General features: G+C 36.2%; 1 pseudogene; it reads right to left on the reverse strand.

The window, feature by feature from the left end:
• Nucleotides 1-6,520: 6,520 nt before the first annotated feature.
• Nucleotides 6,521-11,964, reverse strand: LOC111988680 (F-box protein FBW2-like; annotated as a pseudogene).
• Nucleotides 11,965-23,834: the final 11,870 nt, after the last annotated feature.

Here is a 23,834-nt window from a genome sequence, read left to right on the forward strand (position 1 = left end):
GTTTCAATTTTTTGCTGCTACTGTTGCTAACACTGAGAGTATCCAACCAATGGCTCTTGTTTCTGCACAGTCTAAGTCTTCGGGATCCACTTTCTCCATTTCCAGAGATGACCTTATAAATATCATCGCCAATGTCATTCGTATGGTTGGTAATGCATCTTATTCCTCTTCTCTCTCAGCTTTATCTGGTATGTCTCCTACCTCTTGGCTTATGGATTCTTCTTGTTGCAATCACATGACACCTCACTCGTCTTTATTTTCTGACCTTAAACCTGCACCGCACCCTCTTAATATTCACATAGCAAATGGTTCCACAATGTCTGGAATATAGGTTCAGTTTCAACTTGCAACCTCTCGGTTCCTGGAGTTTTTAATGTTCCTGACCTTTCTTAGAATTTATTTTCTGTGAGACAATTAGCTGAGTTGGGTTATCGCATTACCTTTAATTATTCTGGGTGCATTGTGCAGGATCCTAGGGTGAGACAGGAGCTTGGGACTGGTCCCAGAGTTGGGCGTATGTTTCCCGTGGACAACTTTCGTCTTCCACTTGTTGCTCATGTTTCTGTTGCTGTAGCTACTGCAGTTTCTTCCACTCCTTCCCTTGCACTTTGGCATGCTCGACTTGGTCACGTATCTTCCTCTCGGGTACAACAATTAGCTTCTAGAGGTTTATTAGGTTCAGTGTCTACAGAAAATTTTGATTGTGTTTCATGTCAGTTAGGAAAACAACCAGCTTTGCCTTTCAATACTAGTGAATCAAAATCCACTGATATCTTTGACCTTATTTATTCTGATGTTTGGGGGCCGTCCTCTATCTCTAGTATTGGTGGGTCTAGATAATTTGTTGTCTTTGTTGATGATTACTCTCACTATAGCTGGATTTTTAATATGAAACTTCGTTCTGAATTATTGGAAGTATATTCTAATTTTGCAAAAATGGTTCAAACTCAGTTTTCCAGACGCATCAAAATTTTTCGATCTGATAATGCTCTTAAATATACTCAATATGCTTTCCAAGCTATTTTGCATTCCTATGGCACTTTTCATCAACTAACTTGTCCAGGTACCTCTCAACAAAATAGTAGAGTCAAACAAAAACTTCGTCATATTCTTGACACTGTTCGTGCTCTCCTTCTCTCTGCCAAAATTCCTGCTCCTTTTTGGGGTGAAGCTGCTCTTCATGCTGTTTATACTATTAATCGCATTCCGAGTCCTGTTATCCAAAATCAAACTCCATATGAGCGCCTTTTTGGGTCACCTCCAGACTATCACCACCTTCGCTCCTTTGGTTCTGCTTATTTCGTTCTTCTTCAGCCACATGAACATAAGAAACTTGAGCCTCGTTCAAGACTTTGTTGTTTTCTTGGCTATGGCGAAACTCAAAAGGGGTATAGGTGTTATGATCCTGTCTCTCATCATCTTCATATCTCCAGCAATGTTGTCTTTTGGGAACATCGCCTTTTTTGTCGAGCCCTCTCATTTTAGTACTTCTCTGTCTTCCTCTTCTGTCTTAGATCTTTTTTCAGATAAACAGGTGGAAGATGAACAGGTTGAAGATGAGCTACCCAACCCCAATCCTGAGCTTGGGTCTTCTGCTCCTGCTCCGCCTGAAGATCTTGCATAAGACATTCTACCTCGTCACTCAACTCGGGTAAGATCTATTCCTACACATTTACTTAACTATCATTGTTACACTACCCTTGCTACACTACACGAGCTTCACACCTATCATGAGGCTTCCACTAACCCTTTATGGCAGATTGCAATGAAAGAGGAACTTAATGCATTATCTAAAAACCATACTTGGAATTTGGTGACACTTCCTCCTGATAAATCTGTGGTTGGTTGTAAGTAGATCGACAAGCTTAAGACTCGCTCAGATGGGTCCATTGAGCGCTACAAAGCTCGTCTTGTTGCAAAAGGTTTTACACAAGAGTATGGGATTGATTATGAAGAGACCTTTGCTTTGGTTGCTCGTATCTCATCTGTTCATGCTTTCTTAGCTGTTGCTGCTGCCAGTAAATGGGACCTTTTTCAGATGGATGTCAAAAATGCATTCCTTAATGGGGATTTAAGTGAAGAAGTGCATATGCAACCTCCTCCTGGTCTCTCTGTTGACTCAAACAAGGTTTGTCACCTTTGACGTGCACTTTATGGCCTTAAACAAGCTCCACAAGCTTGGTTTGCTAAATTTAGCTCTACCATCTCTCACTTGGGTTACATGGCCAGTCATTATGATTCTGCCTTATTTCTTCGTCGCACTGACAAAGGAACTATTTACTTCTCCTATATGTGGATGATATGATCATAACTAGTGATGACCTCAATAGCATTCAAGAACTCAAGACTTTTCTCAGATAGCAGTTTGAGATGAAAGATCTTGGACATCTCAGCTACTTCTTGGGTCTTGAAATCACTCATTCTACAGATGGGCTTTATATTACTCAAACCAAGTATGCCTCAGAACTCTTGTCTTGAGCTGGACTCACTGATAGCAAGACTGTTGACACTCCAGTTGAGCTTAATGCGCATCTAACTCCCTTAGGGGGGAAACCATTGTCTAATCCTTCTCTTTACAGACGCTTGGTTGGCAGCTTAGTTTATCTCATTGTCACTCGTCCAGACATTTCCTATATTGTTCATCAGGTGAGCCAGTATCTGTCTACACCACGATCGACTCATTATGCTGCTGTTCTGCGTATTCTTCGATACCTAAAGGGCACTCTCTTCCATGGTCTTTTCTACTCTGCTCAGTCTCCTCTTATTCTCCGTGCATTTTCTGATACTGATTGGGCAGGAGATCCCACTGATCGTAGGTCCACCACTAGTTATTGCTTTCTTCTTGGTTCTTCTCTAATTTCTTGGCGAAGTAAGAAACAAACTCATGTGGCCCGCTCCAGTACTGAAGCAGAATATCGTGCCCTTATTGATACCACATCTGAGCTCATTTGGCTACGATGGCTTCTCAAAGACTTAGGTGTGTCTACATCCTCTGCTACTCCTCTTTATTGTGACAACCAGAGTGCTATTCATATTGCTCACAATGATGTCTTCCATGAACGAACTAAACACATCGAGATCGATTGTCATTTTATCCGTTTTCATCTAGTCTATGATGCTCTCAAGCTGATCTCAGTCTCCTCTAAAGATCAACTTGCAGATATCTTCACCAAGTCACATCCTAAGGGAAGCCTTCATACTTTGGTTGAAAACCTCAAGCTGGTTTCACATCCACCTTGAGTTTAAGGGGGGCTGTTAATGTGTATAATATATTGTGGGTTTTAGGCCCAGTTAGGTTACTTGTATAGCACACATATTTACTTATATAGCACACATATTTACTTGTATAGCACACATATGCCTCCTATACAAAGGCACCTATGTATATTCTTTCATCATGAAATACAATACAATTACATTCAATATTTCTAACAATGAGCAATGCCATAAGATGCTGAAATCCAAGAAAAGTCTAGACTCTTTCTTTCTTTCTTCTTCATTTTACTCGAAATCACTTGCTAAAACTTTCTAACTTAAAATTGTTAACATGCAGATTTATAAAAATTTAAATTAAAAAATGAAATATAATGTGTTTCCCAAGTTACTAAAATTTTGACAAGTAAATGATTTTTAATATTCGTTTGTCACAATTAATACCTTTTCTTATTAAATTCCAGGATTATATTGATATTATAAGTATTGATATTATAAATTCTGATCAGTGTATGAAAGAATTTCTTAATTGTATTCTTAGATTGAATATATGTTAGTGACATGTGCTCTTAGTACTTGTCTGCATGTTTATATAGTGTTGTATCTTTTAATTGAGCATGAAAATTGTTGAAAGCATGTATCATAACTTAAGGAATTTTATAATGAGGTAAAGACTTGTGATGTATATAAATGACTTGACATGTGATTCTACTATGTTTTGTGATTTTTTTTTCAACTTATCATTTCCCATGGTTGTAATACAAAAACATTTACTGTTTTAATTTTCAAGGACGAAAATTTTTAAGGAGGGAAGGATGTAACACCCCGACCCAACCTTATATTAACTATGTGTTTAAATGGGTAATTATTATTTTAAGCTACTTTCTTTTATAATTAATAAAAGAGATTTAAATAAATATAATATTTTATAATGCCATTGAATAAGAATTGTGAAAATTATAGATAATTGAATGGCTATTTGTATTATAAATATATACTTAGTATGTGAAAAATTATACCATTTAAGTAAAGAAACAAAGATGATAAGAAAGAGGAAGCTTTTGTGAAAGTTTTTGTAAGAGTTAAGTTGGTTTTTGTTAATATCAGGTTTAGGCTTGATATTAGCATGCCGGTCACGTCACAAATCCAAGTATCGGGTTTGGGGCGTGACAAAGGTTGTCAAGTGGAATGCTATCAAAGTATTGAGGAACCTTGATAGCCCTTGCAATTAAGTTGGATTTTATGTAGATTACATGCCTAGAATAGAGAATTAGAGATAGAATGGATGCAATCATGTTCTTGAAAAGCAAGGTGAATTATTTGAAAAATACATTGGAATGGGAAGTGAATTTGTGTAGTGATGCTGATTGATTCACAATAAAAATAACTTGTATGTTTTTGTTCAATCTCTTATTTACTTCTTGCTTTTTCTGACGTCTAGGTTTAAAAAGAATAGATAAGGTTCTAGAATGATATTTGGGTTAGGTTTTGAAAATCCTTCATTTTGTGGTCTCTTCAACTTTTGGTCTATTTTATAATAGCCTTTCCATGCATTTAGATTCCTTTATACAAATGTTATCTTTCATTTATGAACTAAATTACTTTTAGATAAATGTGGAGTTGATTAATGATCATTCCCTAATTGTATTTCTCGCTTGACTATATATCATGATCATTGTACCTTCAAGCAAAAGAAATATGTGATTTTTATCAAAATATCACTATATTGCACGAGTTAGCGACTAGTAATTTATATAAACTTATCTATTTTTATTATACCTTAAATACACTTTGATTTTATGAGCTAATTATGGTATAGGAGTAATTAGAGTGGAAGTAATAATGCATTAGTCATCTATATAATTGCATTACACTTTTTAAGGAAATATCTAGGGGGCCATTATTTAAATTTATAACTTAAACTTTTTTTTACCAAAAATATAAGAGAGAGGGAGAAATTTTAAAAGACAAAGCCGGCCATGCCCCCACAACCCTGCACCACCACCACCCCCCCCCCCCCCGCCTGCGGGGCGCACGCTCGTGATGAAAAGATAGATTGGCCAAGCTCTTATATAAACCCTACAGTTTATGGATTTTAGTGAAAAATTCAAAGAATTACTCTATTTTCATTTTCTTAGGTATTTTGTGAGTTCCAAATTTAAGCATTAAGAAACTTTGCTCGGCATGATATAGGTACACTCCAATAATGTGATTTATTTTTGTAAGTCTTCCAAAGTAGTTGTTTGAATGAGTGGCCCATTAAATTTTTGTGTCCTCCGATAGTGTGATTCCATTTATCCCTGGAGTTGGGATGAATGCAAAATTTTGAAGGAAAAAAAAAAAAAAAAACATGTGAGGGGTCATATGTAAACGATTGCGAGAGAAGTCATCTATCCTCAATGTATTGGAGAGGTTGATTCCCAAACTCCAACTCGCAACCAATCACTTTTGGTGGAAGAGCATATATTTGTTTAATTTTATAAACCCTCATCTCACATGTGAGGGGTCATATGTAAACGATTGCGAGAGAAGTCATCTATCCTCAATGTATTGGAGAGGTTGATTCCCAAACTCAAACTCGCAACCAATCACTTATGGTGGAAGAGTATATATTTGTTTAATTTTATAAAAGAAATTTGGAAATATATACATATATATATATATATATATGAGGATTCTTCTCTTTAGACTGAACTTTTATGTGGTTCAAAAATACCACTAAACCTTATATTTAAGGGAAAAAAAAAAACTTGAGAACAACCCGATAAAAATATATATCTCCAACTCTACTTAAAATACCTACAAAATAAGATACTCTCCTACTAATCCATGTTTTCAAAACAAACTTATCTGAAATTAAAAATAAAATAAAATAAAAAAATTATGACATTAGACCAAAATGTGTCATTTGAGTTAATGATTGCAAGAAGGGACCATATGGAAGGGGGGAAATTATTGAATACTCCAGGAGTACTATAAATTCGTACTCTCCCCTCTCACATAAATTATGAGTCCTATCATAAATTTAATTAGTGGAACCCATAATTATTGAAGAGAGGAGAATATGCATTTATGGTACTCCGAGAGTACCCAATAATTACCCAAGGAATGGAACCAAATAGTACATTACAAACATTTCCTTTTTACTGAAATAAAGGAAGCCTTTATATGTATAGTGCTTATTACTTTGCTTAATTGAAAAAAGAAAAAAAATTAAACATTCATAAACAAATTAAATATTTAATTTGAAATAAATTATAAATTTTTCTCCAAAAAAAAAAAATTATAAATAGTCATGAGAAAAGCCTCATGCCGAATCCTCCCTAAATTTAGTCAAAACCATCCGGGTCATCCATGCTATATTTGACATGGAGTACTGGAAATTAGTAATATGTGAAGCAAGCTTCAACAACTGGTCATCAGATTCACACCATAAAGATTAAAGAACCCCTGACATCCAAATGCACAAGCTCCTTGCAACCCTGCATAATTATCTCTAAATTCTTCCTATCAATGCGTCCATTCCTTATATGCAAGTACTTTATGTTTGGCAGAAAGGTGACAATGGCTGACGCTGCTTCTCTCCCAATATCTGCCCCAACATCAATCTCTAAATGACAGAAATTCTTGCAATGAAGGCTGATTTCTTCAAGTATCTTTGGTTTCTTTTTCATGTTAGTGCTATACGGTACACCAAGTTGTTGGGCTTTGTGGAGCCTAGTTTATGTTTGATCCGATTGACGACTCGACCTAACTCGAATAATGTTGTGTGGTTTTTAATAGGAGATTTTTTTAGACTTAGCCCATGGAGCAGAGGCCTGAGTCGACAGGCCCAAGCCGTAGCCCATGGACAAGCCTTTTGGAGATTTTTGGCCCATTTTGTAGCCCATTGTAATCCTGTGCGCAGGATATAAAAGCCGCTTTTGTGATTAAGGTTTGTTACTGTTGTCGTTTTTTAGAGAGAGAGAGAGAGAGAGAAAAAAAAAAAAACACTGTAGCCGCACTTGTATTTTTTCCCTGATAATAGTGAAATCCCTGTAACTCCGTGGACGTAGGCAAATTGCCGAACCACGTAAATACTGTCTTGTGCGTGTGATTAATTTTTCTTTGACGTGTGTTTTCTTTATTTTTTTTGTTTCTCACTGGTTGAAATTTTGATTGAATTCCCAACAACTGGTATTAGAGCCTAGGGTTAGATTTGAGTGGGAGCAATGGTAGAGGAAGCAAGAAAGGCGTCTAGAATAGAAAAGTTTGATGACATAGACTTCGCGTATTAGAGGATGCAGATTGAAGATTATTTCTATGGGAGGAAATTGCACCTGCCTCTTTTGGGGACAATACCTGAGGCGATGAAGGCTGATGAATGGGCTCTTCTTGACAGACAAGTACTGGGAGTTATCAGGTTAACTCAGTCTAGGTCTGTTGCACATAATGTTGTAAAGGAGAAGACCACAGCAGATCTGATTAAGGCTTTGTCTGGTATGTATGAAAAGTCGTCAGCAAACAACAATGTGCATCTGATGAAGAAATTGTTCAATTTGAAGATGGCAAAGAATGCATCTGTAGCACAACATCTGAACGAATTTAACACTATCACAAATCAATTATCATCTGTAGAAATTGATTTTGATGATGAGATTTGTGCTCTGATCGTCTTGACTTCTCTACCAAACAGTTGGGTGGCAATGAGGATGGTAGTAAGTAATTCTACAGGAAAGAAAAAGCTAAAGTACAATGATATTCGAGATTTAATTCTGGCTGAGGAGATTCACAGAAGAGATGCAGGTGAAACCTCAAGATCTAGTTCTGCCCTAAACCTTGAGACAAGAGGTAGAGGTAATAATAGAAATTCAAATCGGGGCGGATCAAAATCCAAAAATACTAATCGAAACAGAAGTAAATCTAGATCAGGCCAACAAGCACAATGCTGAAATTGTGGGAAAACAAGTCACTTTAGGAACCAATGCAAAAGTCTTAAGAAAAAGAATGAAGATAATTTTGCTAATGCTGTAACAGAAAAGTACAGGATGAATTACTTCTTACAGTAGACAATCCACTTGATGATTGGATTTTTGAGTCAAAAGCTTCATTTCATACCACTCCACACCAAGAAATCATACAGAATTATGTTGCAGGTAATTTTGGTAAAGTGTATTTGGCTGATGGTTCAGCCTTGGATGTTGTAGGTATGAGAAACGTTCGGATATTGTTACCCAATGGATCTATTTAGTTACTAAAGAAGGTTCGACATATTCCTGACCTGAGGAGGAATTTGATTTTTGTTAGACAACTTGATGATGAAGGGCATGCAATACTATTTATTGGTGGTACTTGAAAAGTTACAAAGAGAGCTAAAGTATTGGCTCGTGGAAAGAAGACTGGCACTCTCTATATGACCTCAAGTCCAAGAGACACAATTACAGTTGCTAAAGCAAGTACTGATACAAGCTTATGGCACCGCAAACTTGGTCACATGAGTGAGAAAGAGATGAAGATGCTGCTGTCAAAAGGGAAACTACCAAAATTGAAGTCCGTTGATTTTGACATGTGTGAAAGCTGCATCTTAGGGAAGCAAAAAAATGTGAGCTTCTTGAAAACTGGCAAAACACCAAAGGCTGAAAAATTGGAGTTAGTACACACTGATTTGTGGGGCCTTCTCCGGTTGCATCCTTTAGAGGTTCAAGGTACTACATCACTTTCATTGATAACTCAAGCAAAAACGTATGAGTTTATTTTCTTAAAAATAAATCTGATGTATTTGAAACTTTTAAGAAGTAGAAGACCATGGTTGAGACAGAAACATGTTTAAAACTAAAATATTTGAGATTTGATAATGGAGGATAGTACATAGATGGAGGGTTCAGTGAGTATTGTGCTGCACAGGGAATTAGGATGGAAATACCATTCCTAGAACACCACAGCAGAATGGTGTGGTTGAGCGCATGAATAGAACTCTCAATGAGCGTACTAGGAGTATGAGGTTGCATGCTGGACTACCAAAAACTTTTTGGGTTGATGATGTTAGCACTACAGCTTACCTGATAAATCAAGGGTCATCAGTTCCCATGGAGTTCAGACTTCCTGAGGAGGTTTGGAGCAGTAAAGAGGTAAAGTTTTCACATTTAAAAGTTTTTTATTGTGTTTCCTATGTTCATATTGATTCTGATGCTCGTAGTAAACTTGATGCAAAGTCTAAAATATGTTTTTTCATTAGCTATGGTGATGAGAAATTTGGCTATAGGTTTTGGGATGAACAAAACAGGAAAATCATCAAAAGTAGAAATGTGATATTTAATGAACAGGATATGTACAAAGACAGGTCAACTGTAGTGTCAGATGTTACAGAGATAGATCAAAAGAAGTCTGAGTTTGTCAACTTAGATGAATTAACTGAAAGTACTATCCAAAAAATGGGTGAAGAAGATAAAGAGAATGTAGATTCACAGGTAGATCAGAGTACACCTGTAGCTAAAGTCCACATATCTTCCAAGAACATTAGACCTCCACAGCGTTATTCACCCGCTTTAAATTATCTCTTGTTGATTGATGGTGGTGAGCCAGAGTGTTATGACGAAACCTTGCAAGATAAGAATTCAAGCAAGTGGGAGTTAGCCATGAAGGATGAGATGGATTCCTTGTTGGGGAATCAGACATTGGTACTGACTGAATTACCAGTAGGAAAGAAAGCTTTGCACAACAAATGAATATACAGAATAAAGAATGAGCATGATGGTAGCAAATGTACAAGGCCAGATTAGTTGTTAAATGGTTCCAGCAGAAGGAATGCATTGACTACGCAAAAATATTTTCTCCAATTGTGAAGATGTCAACAATTAGACTAGTGCTGGGAATGGTAGCTGCAAAAAACTTACATCTTGAGCAGTTAAATGTGAAGACGGCATTCCTCATGGTGACTTGGAGGAAGACCTTTACATAATTTAGCCAGAAGGGTTCATTGTTTAGAGACAAGAGAATCTAGTCTGCAAACTAAGAAAGAGCTTGTATGGCCTAAAACAAGCTCCTAGACAGTGGTACAAGAAATTTGACAGTTTTATGCATAGAATTGGGTTCAAGAGATGTGAAGCTCACTGTTGCTATATTAAGTTTTTTGACAAATCGAAACATTTACAGATAAAATACCACTTTATCCAGTACCTTGTTGAAGATAAGCTGGTAATACTTGAGAAGATATGTGGATCTAAGAACCCAGCAGACAAGTTGACTAAAGGTGTCACTATTGAAAAGCTAAAGCTGTGTGCAGCTTCAATTGGCCTTCTAGCTTGAGGACAGGAGGATGAGTTGCAGGATGAGGGATTGCTTTTGGAGGATAGCGGCTGATATTGGTGATTGAAATAGTCTCCAAGTGGGAGATTTGTTGGGCTTTGTGGAGCCTAGTTTATGTTTGATCTGGTTGATGACCCGACCCGAATAATGTTGCGTGGTTTTTAATAGGAGAAAAATTTTTGGCCCATTTTGTAGCCCATTGTAATATTGTGTGCAAAATATAAAAGCCGCTTTTGTGATTAGGGTTTGTTACTGTTGTCGTGGTTAAGGGAGAGAAAAAAAAAAAAACACACACTGTAGCCGCACTTGTATTTTTTCCCTGATAATAGTGAAATTCTTGCAACTCCGTGGACGTAGGCAAATTGCCGAACCACGTAAATACTATTTGTGCGTGTAATTAATTTTTTTTTAACGTGTGTTTTCTCTATTTTTTTTGTTTCTCACTAGTTGAAATTTCAGTTGAATTCCCAACACAAGTTTCAATAGTTCTAGATTTTTCCACTTATCATTTCTGGCAAAACAAATGAATGAAAATTCCCCATCACAGATGGCAAATATAAAGCCTTCAACGCAGGGCACCTGAAAATAAAAATGAAACTAATGCATCAGTGTCAATATAAGAAAATGGTTTCTTCAATATCTGGCCATAAGCAAGATCGGCTAATCTTCCATACCATGACCTATCTCTTAAAAAGATTAGGGAAGTAGCAAATATCTTAGAAAAAGTAAATTAATGTTTTTAAATCATGCAAATTAAGTTTGAAAATTCTCAATTTGTAATAGACTACTGTGAGTGAGTCAGAACAACATTGCCAACCAGCCTTTTAGAAGTAACCACTTAAACCATGTGCATATCCATGAAGCCAAACCACATATTTCAACTTTCCGGTAAAAGATCTTTTCTTGACATTAAGTATCTTATAAAAACCGATAACTCTAACAATTTCTTAGATTGATGAAAATTATTATTTGTTATTATCAAAATACTGTCTCAATTCATCCTATTTCATCCGATCCAGGATGTGATATAGTGCATATCATAGATTGTATAGTTTGTGTACATGTAGAATCGAGCGTGTAAAAGTAAATGAAACAAAGTCAATTCTACATTGCGAGCAGTTGAGAATGTGATAAAACAAACATTTTTAGATCATTAAGGTATAAGACTATAGAACTCACTCGTCTGCTAAATATCTCAACACCTCGTCTGAGCACGTGGTAGGAAGCATGACCGTAGTAGCATTTCCTTGACTACGATTGATTATTGATTTCAAATACTCATCCACTAAAGGCAACTGACGAACAAATTCTTGAAAATTAATAATTTTCCAGCATGAAGGATCAAGGCTTGCTCTATACCATGACTTGCACACGAGGAATGTCATATAGTAGTGACTCCGTGCCCACTGTTGTAAAAATATTCACCAAACAATCCTTTTCCAAATCCTCCCATTTTTTTACAGCCATCTATAATATTAATTTTTCAATACAAATACAGAAATATAAAAAGAAGAACCATGAATGAGATAGCATAGTGTAGAGACTGTACCTGTTAAACCAAGAACTATGTGAGAGGGGCTATACTGAAACGGAAGAGTAAATTCTATACACAAAAGAAGGATTGGTATCAAAACCCAAACCCCAAATATCTCTCAAAAAATTATAAAGGATGGAGAAAATTCTCATCTAAAACTCTGCGGTTCATATTTCTAAATGTTGCGCCGAACATATATATTTATAGCAAGGGATGAGGGCTTTGCCGTGGAGCACAATACTGATGTTGATAAAAAATAAATAAAAAATAAAGATGTTCCTATTTTTTATATAGTCTATTATGTACATATTCCCAAAAAAAAAAAAAAAAAAGAAGAAGAAGAAGATAGTCTATTGTGTACTGTTGTACAGACCTCTATGTGGGCACTACTTAAGTCGGTTACAAAGTCCACACGTACGGATACTGATGTTGATAAAAAAAAATAATAATAATAATAATAAAAGATGTTCCTGTAAAAAAATAAAATAAGGATGTCCTTAATTTTTTAACTACGTGAAGTGAGATTTCTTAGAAAAATGTTCTAGATAATACGGGTAACCCTTTGATCTTTTTCTAGCTAGATTTTTTTTTTTTTTAATACTTATCTAATTTTTCCATTAAAAAAAATACTTATCTATTTTTTTGGGATGAAGTCTCACACTCACGTGAATAAAGAAATGATAATTAGTAAATCAAAATCTTTTTTTTTAATTAGTAAATCAAAATCAAAATTAGATACTTATCAGTTATTAATGAAGAAGTGATGATCAATAGTTTTTTTTTTTTTTTAGAGGATGATTATCAGTAGTTGATAAGAACAAATAATCTGTTTATTTGTTATTAAAATAATATGATATACTTTTCTCATGTATATCATAAAATATTCAAGTATAAACTTTGATAACCTTGGGGTGTGCAAATAATATTTTCTTGGGTGTGTTCAATACTTATTTTGAGATTAAATATAGAGACAAAGAGAGATTAATATTTGAAAACAAATCCATTTAATGGTTTTTGCTTACCGGATAAGTTTGAGGCTTTTTTCGAGTGTGAGTATTGCTACAAAATTGTTGATGTTATGCTTGTAAGGGAAGCCTGTCTTCTTCCTCATGCAATCTCATTCAATGATTTTTCTCCACAATCTTCTGTAACCATAATGTAAAAACAAAAACAAAAAAATTAGTAGATTGAATTCTAAGTAAATAAATTAGCAGTTTCTCAAAAGAAAAAAAAAAAGTATATAAATTAGCAGATAAAACAAAACAATTACTTAAAAATAATATTTAAAAAAATCATGTAGTCTACACATGAGGTTTAGAGAGGAAGAAAAAAGAGAAGGATGAAGATAACTGATGAAATACTAAGGAAAAAATTGGCAAATGCCCTTTNAAAAAAAAAAAAAAAAACAGAAGAAGAAGAAGAGAGAGATGAGGTTCTAGAAGAAGGATGCTTAGGTCAAGGTTGTAACACCCGACCCAACCTTATATTAACTATGTGTTTAAATGGGTAATTATTATTTTAAGCTACTTTCTTTTATAATTAATAAAAGAGTATTTAAATAAATATAATATTTTATAATGCCATTGAATAAGAATTGTGAAAATTATAGATAATTGAATGGCTATTTGTATTATAAATATATACTTAGTATGTGAAAAATTATACCATTTAAGTAAAGAAACAAAGATGATAAGAAAGAGGAAGCTTTTGTGAAAGTTTTTGTAAGAGTTAAGTTGGTTCTTTTAATATCAGGTTTAGGCTTGATATTAGCATGCCGGTCACGGTCACAAATCCAAGTATCGGTTTGGGGCATGACAGTTGTGGTATCAGAGCAAAGGTTATGATTTTGTAGACTCTAAGTATCAATCTTTAAAGTAAGATATTAAGATTGGGTAGTTAAGGGTAGACAAGTAGGATACATTTCTTTTCAGAGGTTTGAATTGTTTGATCATTGGCTTATTATTTGATGTCTACTAGCATCTTGGATATCTTGAATCATGAAAACATGCTCAGTATTGCTATGGTTTTAGCTCTTTTGTTATTAGTACTATGATGCTTGCTACATTGGTGCTTTGTGGTCTGTCTTGTTTCATAAGTCAGAGAATATACTTTCATCATTTTTGTTGCATATAAACCTCTGGAATCATCTTTGTTAGAGTACTATGGGATCATAGTAGGCTAACTCTAGGTTTGATATATTCCTATTTCTCTGAAGAAAGAAATTGTGGTTGGCTTCTCTATTTGACTAAAAAAAAAATGAAAATGGAGCACAGACAGGATATGTGATGTATTTTTATTAATAAGTAGATTTGACCACTAATGGAAGCCAAATCTTAAAGCCTTTAATAAAATAAAATAAAAACTACAGTACTTCAATCTTTTCTATTATTGGTGATCTAACTCTTTGTATTACTGTGACATTCGAAAAGGGAAGCATACATGGTAGAGCAAGTTTGTTACACCTTTAGCCAAGGAATTCTTTTATCAGTTATTAATGAAGAAGTGATGATCAATAGTTTTTTTTTTTTTTTAGAGGATGATTATCAGTAGTTGATAAGAACAAATAATCTGTTTATTTGTTATTAAAATAATATGATATACTTTTCTCATGTATATCATAAAATATTCAAGTATAAACTTTGATAACCTTGGGGTGTGCAAATAATATTTTCTTGGGTGTGTTCAATACTTATTTTGAGATTAAATATAGAGACAAAGAGAGATTAATATTTGAAAACAAATCCATTTAATGGTTTTTGCTTACCGGATAAGTTTGAGGCTTTTTTCGAGTGTGAGTATTGCTACAAAATTGTTGATGTTATGCTTGTAAGGGAAGCCTGTCTTCTTCCTCATGCAATCTCATTCAATGATTTTTCTCCACAATCTTCTGTAACCATAATGTAAAAACAAAAACAAAAAAATTAGTAGATTGAATTCTAAGTAAATAAATTAGCAGTTTCTCAAAAGAAAAAAAAAAAGTATATAAATTAGCAGATAAAACAAAACAATTACTTAAAAATAATATTTAAAAAAATCATGTAGTCTACACATGAGGTTTAGAGAGGAAGAAAAAAGAGAAGGATGAAGATAACTGATGAAATACTAAGGAAAAAATTGGCAAATGCCCTTTTTGAGCAAAAATTGTAACGTTTTGCCTCCCTTTCCAAACTAATTAGGGAAATGCTCATCTTTTGTAACTCAATTTGAGATAAATTGAGTTTAAAAAAAATAAATTCTGGAGCCCTATAATGGCGTTTTAAGGAGTCTATAGTGACATTTTAAGGACCTATAGTTGCATTTTGTAACTCGGCCTCCATGAACTCAAGTTATAGGCAATTTTTTAAATTTTTTTACCTATAACTCGAGTTCATGGAGGTCAAGTTACAAACGCCACTATAGGTTATTAAAACGTCACTATAGATTCTTTAAAAACACCACTATAAGGCCTAACTCGATTTATCTCAAATCGAATTTCAAAAGTGGGACATTTCTCTAATTAGTTTGAAAAATGAGGCAAAATTCCACATAATTTGTGCGAAAATGGCATTTGCCCATTTTCTCCGAAATACTAATGATAATATGGAGTAGGACTTTCAACAGACAACATATATAGAATTCTCAAGCATTTAAACAAATGTCTTTAGGGCTGGGATCTTTCAGTTTCGTAGTTTTTTATTTTTTTTTAAATGCTTTGTAGTTGAATTGCTCAATATGTGTTTAGAAAATCTTAACTACAATTTATAATCTTCCAAATTAAAGTAGAGTATAGGATTGGAATATTGGATATTTGTTATCCAATTAGTGGAGAAGAAGTATAATTCCTTTTCACAGGGAATCAAGTAGTTTCTCTTTTTTGGCTCTAAACTTAATCTATCCTCTTTCTTTCTCCTTGGAAGATTAAGATTGTGTGAAAAAAAGAAGAAGATTAACATCATCTAGAATTTATACACTTGGAAAATTAAGATCATCCAGGGATCTATGGCGACAAAACATAAAAAAAATAAATAATAAATAGAGAGAGAGAGAGAGAGAGAGAGAGAGAGAGAGAAGAAACTATAAGATAGAATAAAAAAGTGAAGAAAACAAAAGGTTAATATCAATTTTTATTTACATGATTTAACATTTTTGTTCATTCTAATATCCATTCCGTATATTGATAATCAAGGAGTTATGTCTAAATCTGAAAAATCATGGATGAGATAGAATTTATGTCTTAATTCAAGAAGTAGAGAATCATGATAGGAGAAAATCATGAAGTTATATTTCAGTCTTTATCAAATAGCGACTTAGTGATCTTGAACCAATGTTGGACTTTTAATTCGACATTTCCACTTAGAAAAAATGAAGAGTTTGGTTAATATACGGGTCCCTGGCCCCTACATGATAACAGAGTTTACATGACTTTTTTTTTCCCTCTTATTTATTAGTCACAAACGTATTTTATTAATAAAAATTATTGATAAGTACAATTAATTGTTATTTTTATCTAAAACATGATATTGACTATTAAGTTTTGGTGTGACAAAAAAAGGTTGCAATGATTTGTAAAACACTAAGGATACGTTTGGTACGCTGTAATAGCTCTTGTAATGGAATAGTTATTCATGTGTAATATCAATTCGGTCATTTGGTTGCATCTTTATTACATGGATTAGTTATTACATTGGAATAACTATTCTTTAAATTGAAGAATAACTATTCCTTTTTTAAAATGGATGTAATAGTTATTCCTTAGTATATATCACAGGTTTTAAAATTAATGTATTTCTAAAAATATAAAGTTTCCTTATACATCATCTTTTACAAGTTTTTCATATGTAACAACCAAACTTATGAATAGTAATAATTATTCTATTACAATGTCTTCTATTCCCAATAATAAATATTACTATTCCTAATGTAATCTACATTCAGTGTACCAAACGTACCTTAAGGACACGTTTGGTAGATTATAATAGACACTATATCAAGTAGTTTCTCTTTTTTGGCTCTAAACTTAATCTATCCTCTTTCTTTCTCCTTGGAAGATTAAGATTGTGTGAAAAAAAGAAGAAGATTAACATCATCTAGAATTTATACACTTGGAAAATTAAGATCATCCAGGGATCTATGGCGACAAAACATAAAAAAAATAAATAATAAATAGAGAGAGAGAGAGAGAGAGAGAGAGAGAGAGAGAAGAAACTATAAGATAGAATAAAAAAGTGAAGAAAACAAAAGGTTAATATCAATTTTTATTTACATGATTTAACATTTTCGTTCATTCTAATATCCATTCCGTATATTGATAATCAAGGAGTTATGTCTAAATCTGAAAAAGCATGGATGAGATAGAATTTATGTCTTAATTCAAGAAGTAGAGAATCATGATAGGAGAAAATCATGAAGTTATATTTCAGTCTTTATCAAATAGCGACTTAGTGATCTTGAACCAATGTTGGACTTTTAATTCGACATTTCCACTTAGAAAAAATGAAGAGTTTGGTTAATATACGGGTCCCTGGCCCCTACATGATAACAGAGTTTACATGACTTTTTTTTTCCCTCTTATTTATTAGTCACAAACGTATTTTATTAATAAAAATTATTGATAAGTACAATTAATTGTTATTTTTATCTAAAACATGATATTGACTATTAAGTTTTGGTGTGACAAAAAAAGGTTGCAATGATTTGTAAAACACTAAGGATACGTTTGGTACGCTATAATAGCTCCTGTAATGGAATAGCTATTCATGTGTAATATCAATTCGGTCATTTAGTTGCATCTTTATTACATGGATTAGTTATTACATTGGAATAACTATTCTTTAAATTGAAGAATAACTATTCCTTTTTAAAATGGATGTAATACTTATTCCTTAGTATATATCACAGGTTTTAAAATTAATATATTTCTAAAAATATAAAGTTTCTTTATACATCATCTTTTACAAGTTTTTCATATGTAACAACCAAACTTATGAATAGTAATAATTATTCTATTACAATGTCTTCTATTCCCAATAATAAATATTACTATTCCTAATGTAATCTACATTCAGTGTACCAAACGTACCTTAAGGACACGTTTGGTAGATTATAATAGACACTATAGTGTAATAGATATTCCTATGGCATAACTATTTGGTTGTTTGATTATGTTTTTATTACAATCAATAGTTATTCCTTATAAATAGCTATTCTTCAAAATAAGGAATAATTATTCCTTATTAAAAAAACTGAATATTTATTCCTTCGCTTTATGTAATAACTTTTTTTAAAAATTTCCTAAAAAACTATTAGTTGCCACATCTTCTAAAGGAAAGAAAACAAATTTTCCTTATTGTTAATTATTAACTCTATATCAAACACCCTAAAATAAGTGTATTTTAGGCAATTTGACTTAAAAATTATTTAATTGCATCTTCTTTTTATACTCTACTAAATTGTGGATGTATATTTAGGATTCTATTCCTAAATGGTCACCAAATTAATGAATATTAATACTTATTACATTCCAACTTAATGTATTCCTTGTAATACTTATTTTTATTCTTATATAATAATTATTACACTATACCAAACGTGCCTTAAGGAGAAGTTGATAAGAACTGTTATTTCTATCTAACTACAAGGCTTCTAAGCTCTTTTCGTGTGTACTAATTAAAAAAATAAGGATTAGATGAATAATTTGGATTGTAATCAAATTAAGATTTTTATTAACATAGAAATTATAGGAGAATAAAAATTATATATATTTTCTAAAAATGTAAAAAATTTCTGCAATTTAGTGAAGTCACTTGGCACATCCACGGCTTCTAAGCCCAATTTTTATTATATAGTACTAGTTATAAACCTGTGCGTTGCACGATTTTATAAAAAAGCTTATAAAATAAATGTATAAATAATTATTGTGGGGCCTGTTATTTAAAAAGATATAGGAATCCTCAGAAGTGGGCTCAGGGCCCAACAGCCCAATCCAAGGACGCTTAGTTATCCAAGGATAGTGTAAAAAATATTATTGAGAGGATAATATAGGAGAAAGGGATGAATATCGTGTATAGTGGCATGACGCACGTCCGAGGACACCAAAGTCCGAGGTGAACGTAACTTTCATTTTACTCAGGAGACTCCGCAAAGTTGTATCTGAACTGAAAATTGAATATAAACCTAAGGAGGAGTCAGGGAAGGTAGTAAATATCTTCCAAGGCTATCACCTCCCCATTAAATGCTTTCCAGCTAACCCTCTGGCCGCATTAATGTGGAGGTGATACCTGAACAGTAACTAAGTAGCTTTATGGCCACTGAGCAAAGGTTCCGGTAGGTGCTGGATGAGACAGAAAGGAGTTCCCAAAATAAGAACTACATGTGTATGATGGAAATGGAGGAAAGAACGTAGTATATAACATGGAAATGGATGACATTAAGGGAGGAGGAAAAAAGAGGGAGAAAGGAAGAACAGATATTCCATACCTAAGAGAGGCTCACTAAAACCTAGCCGGGGAGAATTTTTCTCATACAACCAGCCTGATATATCCCTTATTACTCAGCGAATATAACCTTTCCTGTCGAACAGTACTAGTTCTTGTACCCATGCTCTAAAAATTTATTGTTTGGGCTTGTTGGGCTGAACACTCATGCATACTCTAGGTCCAATCCAAGTTGAGTCCCCACAATTGGAGCCGTCTGTGGGAAGAACTTGATCTGTTGAAAAGGAAAGGCAAGTGTGATACTCGCGATGGAAGAAGGAGCACCGCAGCAACCATTGACGGGCCCGCAACAGGTGGATGCTAATCAGCACCAGGCAGAGTCTAGGCGCTCTCAACACAGTAATCCATTGGTAGCCCACGAACATAGGAGGGATCATGAGGGAAGTACACGAACAAACCATATAGATAGAAGCCGCTCTCGGGGGAAAGGCCATGTTTCCCCTGTAAAGAGCAAAGGAAATATGCAGCGTGAGATTAACAAGTTGGAGAGGGAATTGCGACATGAGCGACGAAGGCATAAGGCTCATAACTCTGGGCACTCCTCTGAGGAGTCGGATGACACCAGTTATAGGCAAAGGTTGAGAACTCCACCCAGCGAATCTTTTTCGTGTGAGGAGGAGTACCACCATGGGCGAAGGAATAAGAGTCCGACTCGCCAGGGTCAGGGGAATGACGCCTTGAACAAAGCTTTGAGTCAGGTCTCTAAGTCGCCCTTCACGTGACGTATTAAGGACGCTAGTCTTCCTCGGCGATTCCACCAGCCTGTGTTCACCATTTATAATGGTCGAACAGACCCAGTAGAACATGTTAGCCACTACAGCCAGAGAATGGCTATTCATGCCAGGGATGAGGCCTTAATGTCCAAGGTTTTCCCGTCTAACCTGGGTCCAGTGGCAATGAGATGGTTTAATGGCCTGAGAACTAATACTATTGACTCTTTTGAGAAGCTCACCCAGGCTTTTGGGGCCCGTTTTATTACATGTAGGAGGGTTGTTCAACCCTTGGGATCGCTACTATCCATGGCTATGCGGGAGGGGGAAACCCTGAAGGCCTACTCGGACAGATATTGGGAAATGTTCAACGAGATAGATGGAGCTCACGATGACGTGGCTATGAACACTTTTAAGGAAGGTCTTCCAACCGAGCACGGTCTGAGGAAGTCTCTGACTGGCAAGCCTGTTACTAGTGTGCGCCAGCTTATGGATCGGATAGACAAATATAGAAGAGTAGAGGAGGATCAGATGCAGGGCAGAGGAAAGTCTAAGGTAGTAACTCAGGAGAGGAGGGATTTCAAACCGGACCGGTATAATAAAAACCGACCTCGGAGGGACTTTGGGGGGCAGTCAGGACCTGCCAACTCCCAGGTGGTTACTGCCGTGTTCCGAGAACCAGTGCAGCGAGTTTTGGAGAAGATAAAGGACGAGCCGTTCTTTAGGTGGCCCAATAGGATGGCAGGGGATCCTGCGAAGCGTAATCGGAACCTTTATTGTCAGTACCATCAAGACCATGGACATATCACTGAAGATTGTAAAAATCTGTAGGACCACTTAGAGCAGTTGGTGCAAAAGGGGAAGTTGACCCAACTTCTGCATCACTCCGGCGGCCGAGGAGACCACGTAGGCTCGGTGTTTCAGGGGGATGCTTCGAGGGGACCCCTTTTGGGCACAATAAATGTTATATTTGCTGCCCCGGGGAGAACTGGGTCTTGCCCTTCCAGGGTAATGTCTGTGTCTCAGTGCTCAGAGGAGGGCTCCAGTTCGAGGCCGAAGAGAGCCAGACCGGGCACCTCGCTGGTGTTAGACTTCTCAGAAGAGGATAAGAGAGGAACCATATAACCGCATGATGATGCTTTGGTGGTTACGATTAGGATCGGAGGGTATGACATGAGAAGAGTGATGGTTGATGATGGAAGTGCCGCCGAGGTGATGTACCCTAATTTATTCAGGGGGCTGAATTTGAAACCTGAAGATCTGACAACATATAGTTCCCCGTTGGTGGGCTTCGAGGGCAAATCGGTCGCTCCGTTGGGGATGGTTAGATTACCTGTGCAGACTGGTTCAGATATGGTGGAGGTGGATTTTATTGTGGTGAATGCTTTTTCTCCGAATACGGCTATTTTGGGTAGACCTTGGTTGCATGCTTTGGGGGCTGTTTCTTCCACTCTTCATCAGAAAGTGAAGTATCCCTCGGGAGGCGAGGTTTCAGAAATTTTGGAAAATCAGACCATGGCTAGGCAGTGCATGATAATGGCTATTCAACATCGGCCAGAGACAAGTACTTCGACCGCAGTCGAGGGTGATTTATAGCAATCAAGGTTTCAGGGAGCCCAATTCGGCGCTTCCACAGAAGAAATGAGGTGTGAAGATTTGGAAAGGGTGCGCGTTGGTGATGATCCAGAGAAGTACTTTCAGGTTGGGGCTCAGTTGCCTTTGTCAGAGAAAGAGCAGTTGGTTGAGGTTCTTAGGAGAAACGTTGATGTGTTTGCATGGAGTGCCTACGAAGCCCCGGGAGTGGATCCGGAGTACATTTGTCATCATCTGAACGTCAATCCCTCGTTTATTCCAAAGAAACAACCACCTCGGCATCCGTCTAGGGTACACGTCGAGGCTATTAAAGACGAGGTGACCAAGTTAAAGCAGGCTGGGGCTATTAAGGAGGTATTTTACCCTTAGTGGTTGGCCAATACAGTTGTAGTGAAAAAGAAAAATGGAAAATGGCGTGTGTGTGTTGATTTTACAGACCTCAACAGAGCGTGCCCAAATGACCCTTTTCCTATGCCCCGTATAGATCAGTTGGTGGATGCAACAGTGGGCCATCCTAGGATGAGTTTCCTAGACGCCTTTCAAGGCTACCATCAGATCCCACTGGCATTGGGCGACCAGGAGAAGACCGCTTTTCTCACTCCCACTGGAAATTATCACTACAAGGTAATGCCTTTTAGTCTGAAGAACGCGGGGTCTACCTACCAGAGAATGGTGACGAAAATGTTTGAGCCGCAGTTGGGTAGAAACATTGAGATTTATATTGATGATATGGTCGTAAAGAGTAAGGTAGTGGCCGAGCACGTGACGGACCTTAACCATACATTTGAGATTTTAAGAAGGCATAAATTGCGGCTAAACGCATCCAAATGCTCATTTGGAGTAAGTTCAGGTAAGTTCCTAGGTTACATGGTAACTCATCGGGGAATTGAGGTCAACCCTGATCAAATTAGAGCCATAGCTAACTTGCAACCACCTCGGAATCCCAAGGAGGTCCAGAGGCTGACCGGGATGACCGCCGCATTGAATAGATTCATATCTAGGTCGGCGGATAGGTGCATGCCTTTTTTCTTGCTGCTCCACAAGTGGAAAGGATACGAATGGACTGAGGAATGTGCCCTAGCATTTCAGCAGCTGAAGGAGTATCTATCTCGGCCACCCATCATGTCTAGCCCCGAGGTAGACGAGGTTCTTTTTTCCTACCTAGCGATCAATACTTATGCGATTAGTTTTGTTCTGATACGAGTGGACAATGGAGTACAGCGGCCAGTCTACTATGTGAGTAAGTCTCTTCACGAGGCCGAAATACGCTACCTGCCATTGGAAAAGGCCATTTTAGCAGTGGTGCACGCTACCCGAAAACTTCCCCATTATTTTCAGGCACATACAGTGGTTGTCCTGACTCAATATCCGATCAAAGCAGTACTTCGAAGTGCAGACTATGCTGGTAGGGTTACCAAGTGGGGCACAATTTTAGGGGCTTTTGATGTCAAGTATATGCCCCGTACTTCCGTGAAGGGTTAAGTGCTCGCCGATCTAGTGGCCGAGTTTGCTGAAGGTCCTGAAGAAATAGAGACAAGCCCAGGTGGCATGGATGAAAAATCAGTTGGCCTCATCTCCGCGCAACCTATTTCATCCTGGACGGTGTATGTGGATGGGGCAGCAAATCAGCGGGGGTCTGGAGTGGGACTTATACTGATATCTCCTGAGGAAGTCATCATTGAGAAGTCTCTAAGGCTGGAATTCTTAGCTACTAATAACGAGGCGGAATATGAAGCTTTACTAGTGGGGATGGCAATGGTCAATAAGCTAGGCGGAAAAACTGTGGAAATCTTCTCGGACTCGGGGCTTGTCGTGGGCCAGGTCAGAGGGGAACTGGAGGCTCGAGATACAAGAATGCAGGAATACTTGAGCCAGGTTAGGCGTATGCAAGCCAATTTTGAATTCTTTAAAATAACCCATGTCCCTAGGAGTGGAAATGCCCATGCAGACTCTTTAGCTACTCTTGCCACCTCCTCGGCTCAAAACTTACCTCGGATGATCATGGTCGAGGACTTGGGCACACCTACC

This window comes from Quercus suber, unplaced genomic scaffold (assembly GCF_002906115.3).
Source record: "Quercus suber isolate HL8 unplaced genomic scaffold, Cork oak 2.0 scaffold_427, whole genome shotgun sequence".
In the NCBI taxonomy this organism is placed as follows: Eukaryota; Viridiplantae; Streptophyta; class Magnoliopsida; order Fagales; family Fagaceae; genus Quercus; species Quercus suber.